The following is an 8,760-nucleotide window of genomic DNA, read 5'->3' as shown; positions in this document are numbered from 1 at the left end:
CCTGAGCAGATCCTGCATTGGCAGGGCAGGTTTGCAGCCAGCCCAGAGCCTGCCAGCCACAGCACAGCTCCAGTGCAGCTCTGCCTTGGCTCTTCCTTGGTGCCTGCTGCCACCTGCAGCAGGCAGAGCCAAAGGCTGACTCTTGCCCCCTTCAGAGAAAAATCTCATCCTTCACACAAGTCATGCACTGGTGAGGGGGTTTTACAGCAGTGCTTGTGCAATCCCTATCCAACACACGCTGTTCAGATTTTCTGAAGCCACCAGTAGATAGAGTCATTCCTGCTCACCCCATCCTACAGCTCCCCTCTCCTTCCTCTCTCTCTGCACATCCACATGTTAAAATTAAGTGGGTCTTAACAGGTCCATAAGTGGGATATACCCAAGTGTTTCCAATTTACCCTCAGTGAACTTGAATGGAAAACATTTGAAAATGAAATTCTGGGTGAAATCTCACAGCATTGCTGCAGCATATGGAGCCAATTTCAAATAGCACTTTGATAATGTCATGATCTGTTAGAAAGTGTTCACCTTATCCCAAAGATATTACAAACTCAGTTGCCTCACTCAGTGTATCTTCATCTTATGATCCATAAGAAAGCTATTTAGTGGATTGTGAAATATGAACTTTGGCCAGAGCTAATTTAAGAGAGATCGTTACACTAGTGATGGTGCAGCTTGTTTCTTCTGTGAGTTTTATATTATTCAACTGTTCACAGCTAGTAAATTCACATCTAATAAGCTGCAAAAGTTATCAGATGAAGCACAGCCCATTGTAATCCCCACATGAAGCAAATAACTGATAAAAAAATTAGTTCCAGCATGTGTTACAAATATTTTTGCAAGCAGCATCTGATAAAGGAATTGGCTTTATTAGCAGCTAACTCCTTCACGCAATGGAGAAAATGCAAAAATGTGTTCTATCTCTACAGGCCACAGCATTTCTCAAGAGCTGATGAGGAAAAAAATAGAATTAACTGGAAACAAAAGCACAAATAGACCACTTCTCCTGGCAGGCATAGACCTTGGCACTGGGAATGCAGTGGTGGGAATATGCTGAAATAGAAAGGATTTGCAGCATGTAAGGCGCAGGGAAAAAGGCGTTTGTGTAATGACAACCTTGTCAAAGCAAGTAGTTAATTTATACCTCACTTTTGAGACCAAGTAAGAGCCAGTGACTCCCACCACAAGTCCAAGTGACTCCTGGTTCTGTCCAAGGGCTGGCCCAGCAACCAGGGCAAACGTAAACACAAATCTGTGCTGGGGCTGGGCTGTCCCCTCTGCCCGGCACAGGGAGGGAGATGTGGAACTGGGACTTGCCTGTGCTCCTCAGGAGATCCTCCAGTGTGTATACAGTTCTCCAGAGCCTCCTGACCCCCAGGAGCAAACAGCTCTCCAGCTTACACAGAGCTCCTGGTATCATGCACCAGGAAAGATGCTCAGGGATAGAGCTGACAAACATTAAACCATTCAGAAGAGCAGGGTGTTCAGCACTTGTCTGGGGCTAAAGGTGTCTTAGAAACATCCACCATATGCAGGGATTGCTCCAAGCACTGAGCAGATTCAGGGAAGGACACCAGGTACATGTAGAACCAGGTAAATGTGCTGAGAATGAACACTGAAATACCAGTGCTGAGTCCTGGGAACTTCACTCAGTTTTTCTCTTGTTTTCACAAACCTCCACAATTGTTCGAGGCATCTGGAATAAGAACGAAGAAAGGTATTTCTAGTTTTACCCCTCAGAAAAATCAGTGTTAAGCCTCATACTAGGGACAGCCTCATACACCAGAGATTGTAGATATTGTGTTCAGATTTTCTTTCCCCTTCTCTAAGTCAGCCCTCAGCCTGCAGCAAGGCCAGAGGTTTCTCAGGTATCAGCAGGAGCAGCCCCTTTCCTCTGCTTCATTGCTCCTTCACTCCAGCAGCAATTCCTCTGCCTCTGAAGTCTGTCAGCTTTTCTTGCCAAAGAGAAAGGAATGACAAAAGCATTCAAAGAAAAAGAAAAACAGAGAGATCCCAAGCCTCATGTGTGACATAAAGCAAACAATTCACATGATCTTTATTTTTGTAACCCTCGTCCTCCTCTCACCCTCATGCCTGTTGTTATCACTCAGCATGTTATTGTTATTACTTCAAATTTGTTTTTGAAAGTGCCTATCCAGTGCTGGAGGTGCCTGAATACACACTGAAAATATACAAAACATATGTCCAGCTTAGACCCTGTGTTCCCTGAGGAAGGGCTGGTATCCCCGCCGTGCACTCAGCACACTTATGGCATGAACAAATTATGAACAATAATAATAAAGAATAACTAGTGCCTATTTATCTGTTTGGTCTATGAAACTGATCTGTCAATGACCCTGAAAACTCTTGGTGACACACACTGTGGTGGAGTTAAAACCAAGTTGCTCTTTCCATTAATTTTTTTCCAAAAGCTTGAGTCAAAATCCCAGGGTAGGTGACACAGGGCGACCCTCCTGCTTTTGATGTGAATGGGAAAGGATTTGTCTTTTTATATCAAAGCTAGCTGGGAAGAGGAGGTGGGTGGCCATGAAAGGGAAAAGCCATGAAATTATCTCCATTGGTTTATAAGAAACAGCCATTCGATGGGATTTTGGGAGGGGGAAACCTTATGAAAAATGTGCTGGTGTGATTCCTCTGGAGGCCGGCACATCTGAGCCAAGGCTGGGATGGAGCAGGGGGGGCAGGAGAAGTTCTTCCCTTAATTGAGAACACACTTGTTTGCAGAGTTCAATGTCGGGAACTCCAACATTGTTTTGAAAAGACAGAGCACTGTGTAGGTGTCGGAATTCAGAGGAGGCAGAACAAAACCGGGTGGAAAAAGGCAGCTGTGATGATTTAAGTCTCCGAACACCTTCAGCCACTTCCCTTCCTGTGCCCCACCAACCGGCCCTGGCTCATGGCTGGGCTGGGAGAGGCAACCCTGGAGCCTCCTGACCTTCTCCAGCACCTTCCTCCTCCTGCCTCCACCCAGCCTGGTCCCCTGGGCTCCCACAGCCCTTCCTGGGCTGCTGCTGGAACAGAACACAACCCCAGGACAGACAGCCCTAAAAACCAAAAAGCTCTTTACAAACCCAGGTCATCTTCATTACTAGCACAACGTTTCTATCCATTGGTGGGAGTCCTGTCAGAAGCCAGGATCCATGGAGAGAGGCTGAAGGTAATTATCATCCTCACGTGTTTCAGAGTTCAGGTGCTGCTGCTCTGGTGCAATGACAGCTTTGTGTTCCTGCTTTTGAGATCAACAGGTGAAGACAAGGTAGTTCTGCGGAACTCAGATCAGATTAAATTTACCTAAATATCACCCTTATCTACTAGATGTCTTTTTAAATGCATTGCAACACTCTAACAGAGTAAAACAGTGCAATAAATGAGACTCTTACTCCAAGCTTATAATATTCCTAGTCCTAATCAATAAATTAATTGACCAAAGTCAAGGTACTGAACTAACTTTAGTTATAAACAGATGATTGTTATTGAAAGCCAGTTATACTGCCAGGTATGGCCAATTCTAATGACCAGGTATGGCTGAACCAGCTGAACTGGTGCTGCATATAATTCTGATAAAAATATTCTATAATAATTATATAATTACAATTATATATATATATATATATTTTCAATATAAAATACGTAGTTTTGCCTGTTCAACAGTTATTTTCTCTTTACAGAAAGTAAACTCTCTTTTGTCATAGCTGACCTGGCAGCAGACCAATGATACAGAACTTCTGACTTAGAGAGAGACAAGCAGGTACCTCTGTGACGGAGGAGAAAAGGCACAAGGCAGACAGCCAGGTTCAGGCTGATTTGATGTATTCTTGTTCCTGAGTCTTTTTATCTCATCTTTATGTCTTGGCTACCCTTAGTAAGAAATGTGGTTCCTCGTCCCATCATTGCACTGTTTCACTTCTATTTTATCAGAGGAATTCAGCCAGAAGAGAGAAAATAGGAAGAACATTCTGACTGTGAAGATAATTAGCAGAGTTTTACATAATAAATTAAATTATTAAAGCTCCTGAAATTCTCAGAATTCCAAAGGTCCAGGGACAGACCATTTTCTGTACAATACTGAAGGACAAAAATGCATCAATCTCTGGGGTTTAATCACACCTTGGGGATCCCAGCAGGTACCGGGAGCTGGGTCAAATACCAGCACCTCTGGCATCAACACATCCTCTCATCTCCTGCAGACACTTCTTGCCAACCCAAGACACCAAACCCCACCTTCATTTAATTATAATTATAACAACACTAATGTGAATCTTAAAATTCAGAGGAAGATTTCTTTCTTGCTTTATCTTAAGTGTTGCTATGCAGGAAGGGGAAATACTGTGGTACCCAAAGACATGTTACAACTAGTTCTCACTTACTGTCATCGAGATATTTAGAAATTAAAAGCAGTATCACAAATTTCTGACATTAATATTCATTTATCTAAATAGTTGGGAGAAAAGGGCTGGATTATTTAGTTAAATGCAGCTTCTGGTATTGTCTTGTGGGTTGGTTTGGCTTGGAATCAAATTAGTTTTTCAGATTTAAAAACCCTCTTACTTTCAGTCCAAAAACTGACACGTTTGCCTCTTACAACCACTAATTTATGTTTTATCGGTTAAAGGGCCAGAGTGTAAACAAGTTCAATGATTTTTTGAGTTAGAATTTAAAAGCAGAAAACATCTCACAATGTTTTTGTAGGCAACTCAGTAATATTTAGCATAAGTGCTTGTTTCAAACAACGCATTCATGTAATGGGAAAAAAAACAGGAAGAAATTACATTTATGCTTAATCTGATTGCAAACGCTCTTGTTATGCTCAGAAACAACAATCAGATAGAGGTGTTGCTGTACTAACATTTATGAGGAGGTTATCAGTGTAACCAGGCTGTGGAGAGAGGGGTTGAAGTCAAGAAATTTCATCCAAACTTGTGGTATTTCAGCCCTGAATTTCTCATCCCCTTAGGGGTGAGGCTGAAGGATATGGAATCTGGATCTAGTTCTCAATTTTGTGGCTTGGTCTCTTTTCCAGTTCCCGCAGAAACGTGTTCATCAAGATCTCCTGACATTTCTTTGCATTTTTTTCTTTCTTTCAATGATAATTTGAAGCAAACCCTGCCCTTTCCCCCATAACATTGCGCTTTTTACATCCCTGCAGCATGTAAACACTAAAAAATGCAAGCATAGCAACTCAGCAAAATACATAGAAACAAATGTCAGCAGAAGAGCCTTTTTTCCACGATTTTATAGGAGTTCCACAGAGCTGGGATTGCACACACAAACCAGAGCAGAGTTACACATAAACCAGAGTGTTCCTGTCCTGGTGAACAAAACCTCTGTGGTTCTGTGCACTGAGATTACTGGACAGGAGATTTCAGTGCCCTCCCACTAATGAATCATCCTGCAACAGTGGGTCTGTGTGCAGTGCTAATTATGGTGATTACAGAAGTCAATGCCTTGAGAATGTGGGTAAAAGCTTCATGGAAATGGGTAGTTTGACTCCTAAAAAATTACCAGTCCTTTAAAAATTGCTCCAATAAAAGGAAAATGCGGATGAAAAAATAGGCTCCCTTCCAAAAGATGGAATCAAAGCCCTGATACCTTTTATCATTGTTTCATCACAGCTAATAAAACTTCCGTAATTATCCAAGGACACTGAAGCCTTTTATCTGTGATGAGTGACACAGCATTGTGTGTCTGGAGAAAGAAAGGTAAATACAATACATGTCTGTGACAGCATCTCAGGAAACAAAAATAAACAGAGATCTGGTTACAGATGAATACTGGCATAATCCTGAAATTGTAATTTCCCCTTCCAAGCTGTGCACCTTCCCAACCACCAAAACCACCACTGACCCTTCTACCCAAGCTCCTGCAGAAAGCACCCTCCAAAATACCTTATTTTGTGGGTTTAATCACTAAAGTAGCCTCATCATTTAATCAAAAGCCTCTGCTTTAATCAGTGATCACCTTCCACTCCAGGCTCACAAGAACAGAGAGCATTCCTCTGTAACGAGCTTCCCGAAAAATGAGGGATTGTGTAGACACTGAAGGCTGAAATTCTCTCCATTTGCCCCAAGGGATGCCAAGTGCAGCTCAGACAAGTACAAAGGGAACCTGTTCTTGCTGCTTTTCAACTGTGGCCCTACTTAAATCGCCCCGGGGGTTTCACATTTCATTCTCCTAAGGTTACTGTCTCAGGCTTTTCTGCAGAAAACATTAAGGATGTAGGCCTTGCTTTAAACCAATTTCCCTGGGAATAAGACTGGGCTCGTAACCTCACAGTAACAACTCACATGTTTGGTATTGTCCCTTTTCCATGCATGAATCACACAGCCAGGTCTTTAGAAAGAGCTCCTGCTTTAATTTATTGAGATATATACACACACATAAACACACACATACCCATGGGATGGAAAGAAGGTAAAATCAAATAAAACGGGCACTTCATACCGCACAAAGACTTACAATCTTAAAATTTCATGTTATTCTTAGACTTTTCATTAAAATTCTTGCCACAATCTTCGAAGGCACAAGCCAGTAACAGATCTCATGCTGGAGGATCATTTGATCCACTGTTGAAATGCTGCCACTTCAGAGTGGAGCAGAGCATCTGGTTTACACATTAGAATAGTTGGGGACATGAAATGAAGGCTCTTATAACCACCTGAAGCAGTAAAGGAAAATGTAGGTAAAAGGAATTTTAATTAGCTGAATCCCTACAGCAAGAGCCCTGGGAACACCGATGGATAAGCTCTACTGCTGATGTTTTGACTCTTCTGACAAGCCCCAAAATCATTTCATCTTGCCTCTAAAAGATGTTCTCACCTAGCTCAGCTGAAGACCAAGTCTCCTGAGGCTGAAGAACTGTGCCAGGTTTGAGGAGGGACAAGTGACAGCAGTGCTGTGTTGGCCACAGTGGCTGTCACTGGGGATCCTGTGTGTAGCTCAGGGACACCACAGCCTTCTCCTCTGATTCTTTTTAAAAGAAAAACCAAGCATTTGTGATAAAAAGAAAAAAGAGGAAGAGAAAGAAAAGAGAGAACACTGATTTTTCAAGGGTGCAGCAGGGTGCAGACTCTTGTTTCCCTTCCCTCCCTCCTCTGCTTGGACAGACCCAACCTCTCTCCCCCTGAACATGACGACCCCATAGCAGATCCCCTAACTCCAATTGGAAAAGGCTGCTGTTCCCAGCATGGGAGAAGATGAGGAAAAAAATTACACCCCAGCCTGTTCTGTCACCATACAGAGATGATAAATCCTGGCTGGGGTGATCTGAGACATTTCATACGGTCTCCAGCAAATTCAGCTGGATCCCTGGGCCCTCACTGGCACTTGCAGCGTGTCCCAGGCAAATAAATTGAATATTGCCAGCACGGCCTCTCACCCAGCAGATGTGCAGCTCTCACTGCTGCTGCAGATACAATATAATCCATGTGCAGGGGGATGACTACAATTTAATTTACACCAGTTGTAGCACAGAAATCTAAGCCACCACACAGAGCTGAAATCATGGGATGGTGCCATCTGTATGTAATTGTCAGGGTTACGTTTTCCATTACATTTTCTGCTGGAGGAAGGGGAGGATATACAACTGGGTAGCAATCATAACAGTCAGGGCTTGCAAAATATCAGTCAGAAATCACACTTTGGTTTGCTAAAGGGGTGATTTGCATTTCATTCTGACACGTCAGAACGGTCTATTTCTAAACAATGTCAGAGAAAATGAGACGAAATTCAATTTTTATTCCAAATATTGTAAAGCAATAGGCCAAACAGATGGACAGGTATGGCATTACTTCATCTGTGGCATGCTAAGCTTGGCCACGGGCCTGCAGAGCACAAATGTTTCACAGTCCTCAGGGGTTAACAGGCAGCACGTTCAGCAAGGCTCAGAAATTAAAAGATCTAGCAATTGTTGCTTTTTTTACTTTAACCCTGCAAGAGGCTGCTAGGCCGGGAAAGCAGCTAGCTAGACTAATCAGCTTGGCATTTTTAAAGGAAAACTTCAGAAAATGTGATTTCAACAACTGAAAAACAACCCAAAATACATTAAGCCTGAAATGATTTCTTCTGCTGCGTGTGTTTTCCTGGAAAGTGAATACTTAAAAAGACACTGAATACTCCTTATTGATAAATTATTATAATTATATAAAGACTCTGTCAAGCCTTTAATCTGTTTGCATGTCCTAAAGAATGCTCTAGGAGAATGCTAGGAGATTACAATTAGAAACTGAGGATGCAGTTCCATATTTCCTGTAGCATCAAAGCCACCTGAAAAAGATCCTGATGGACTCCACACCACCTTCCCCATCCCACCCTACACACCCCTGTCCTGCAGTTCACCTCTGAAGCACCAAGTTCCCTGAACCTCTGCTAAAACCCAACCTTGAACAGAATATTTTCCTTCCAGAATAGCATCAGCTCTTTCAAGGGAGTTCTACACAGGGATCTGCAGACTAAAATCATTTTAAAGCACGCTTTTGCTGTGTATATTTATCTAACAGTCGTGAGTTATGCTGGTGAAGCCAATCATTTTCCAGGCCCCTCTAAAGTTTGCCCAGGTTTTGTGAGGACAATTTTTTTTCCTGTGAGCACTTTTCTGTAAAACCTCACATTTATATCTGCTTTTTGCATTCGTAGCCAGAAAAGGGGGAAAAAAGAAAAACTACCCAAGTGCACAAACCATGTGCTACAAACTGTGCTGTTTGACATAACGACTCTGGGATAGGCCAAACCAGGGATTAATTT

Source organism: Parus major, chromosome 4A (genome assembly GCF_001522545.3).
Source record: "Parus major isolate Abel chromosome 4A, Parus_major1.1, whole genome shotgun sequence".
In the NCBI taxonomy this organism is placed as follows: domain Eukaryota; kingdom Metazoa; phylum Chordata; class Aves; order Passeriformes; family Paridae; genus Parus; species Parus major.
The sequence above is the reverse complement of the archived record's forward strand: the minus strand, read 5'-3'. Positions refer to the sequence as shown.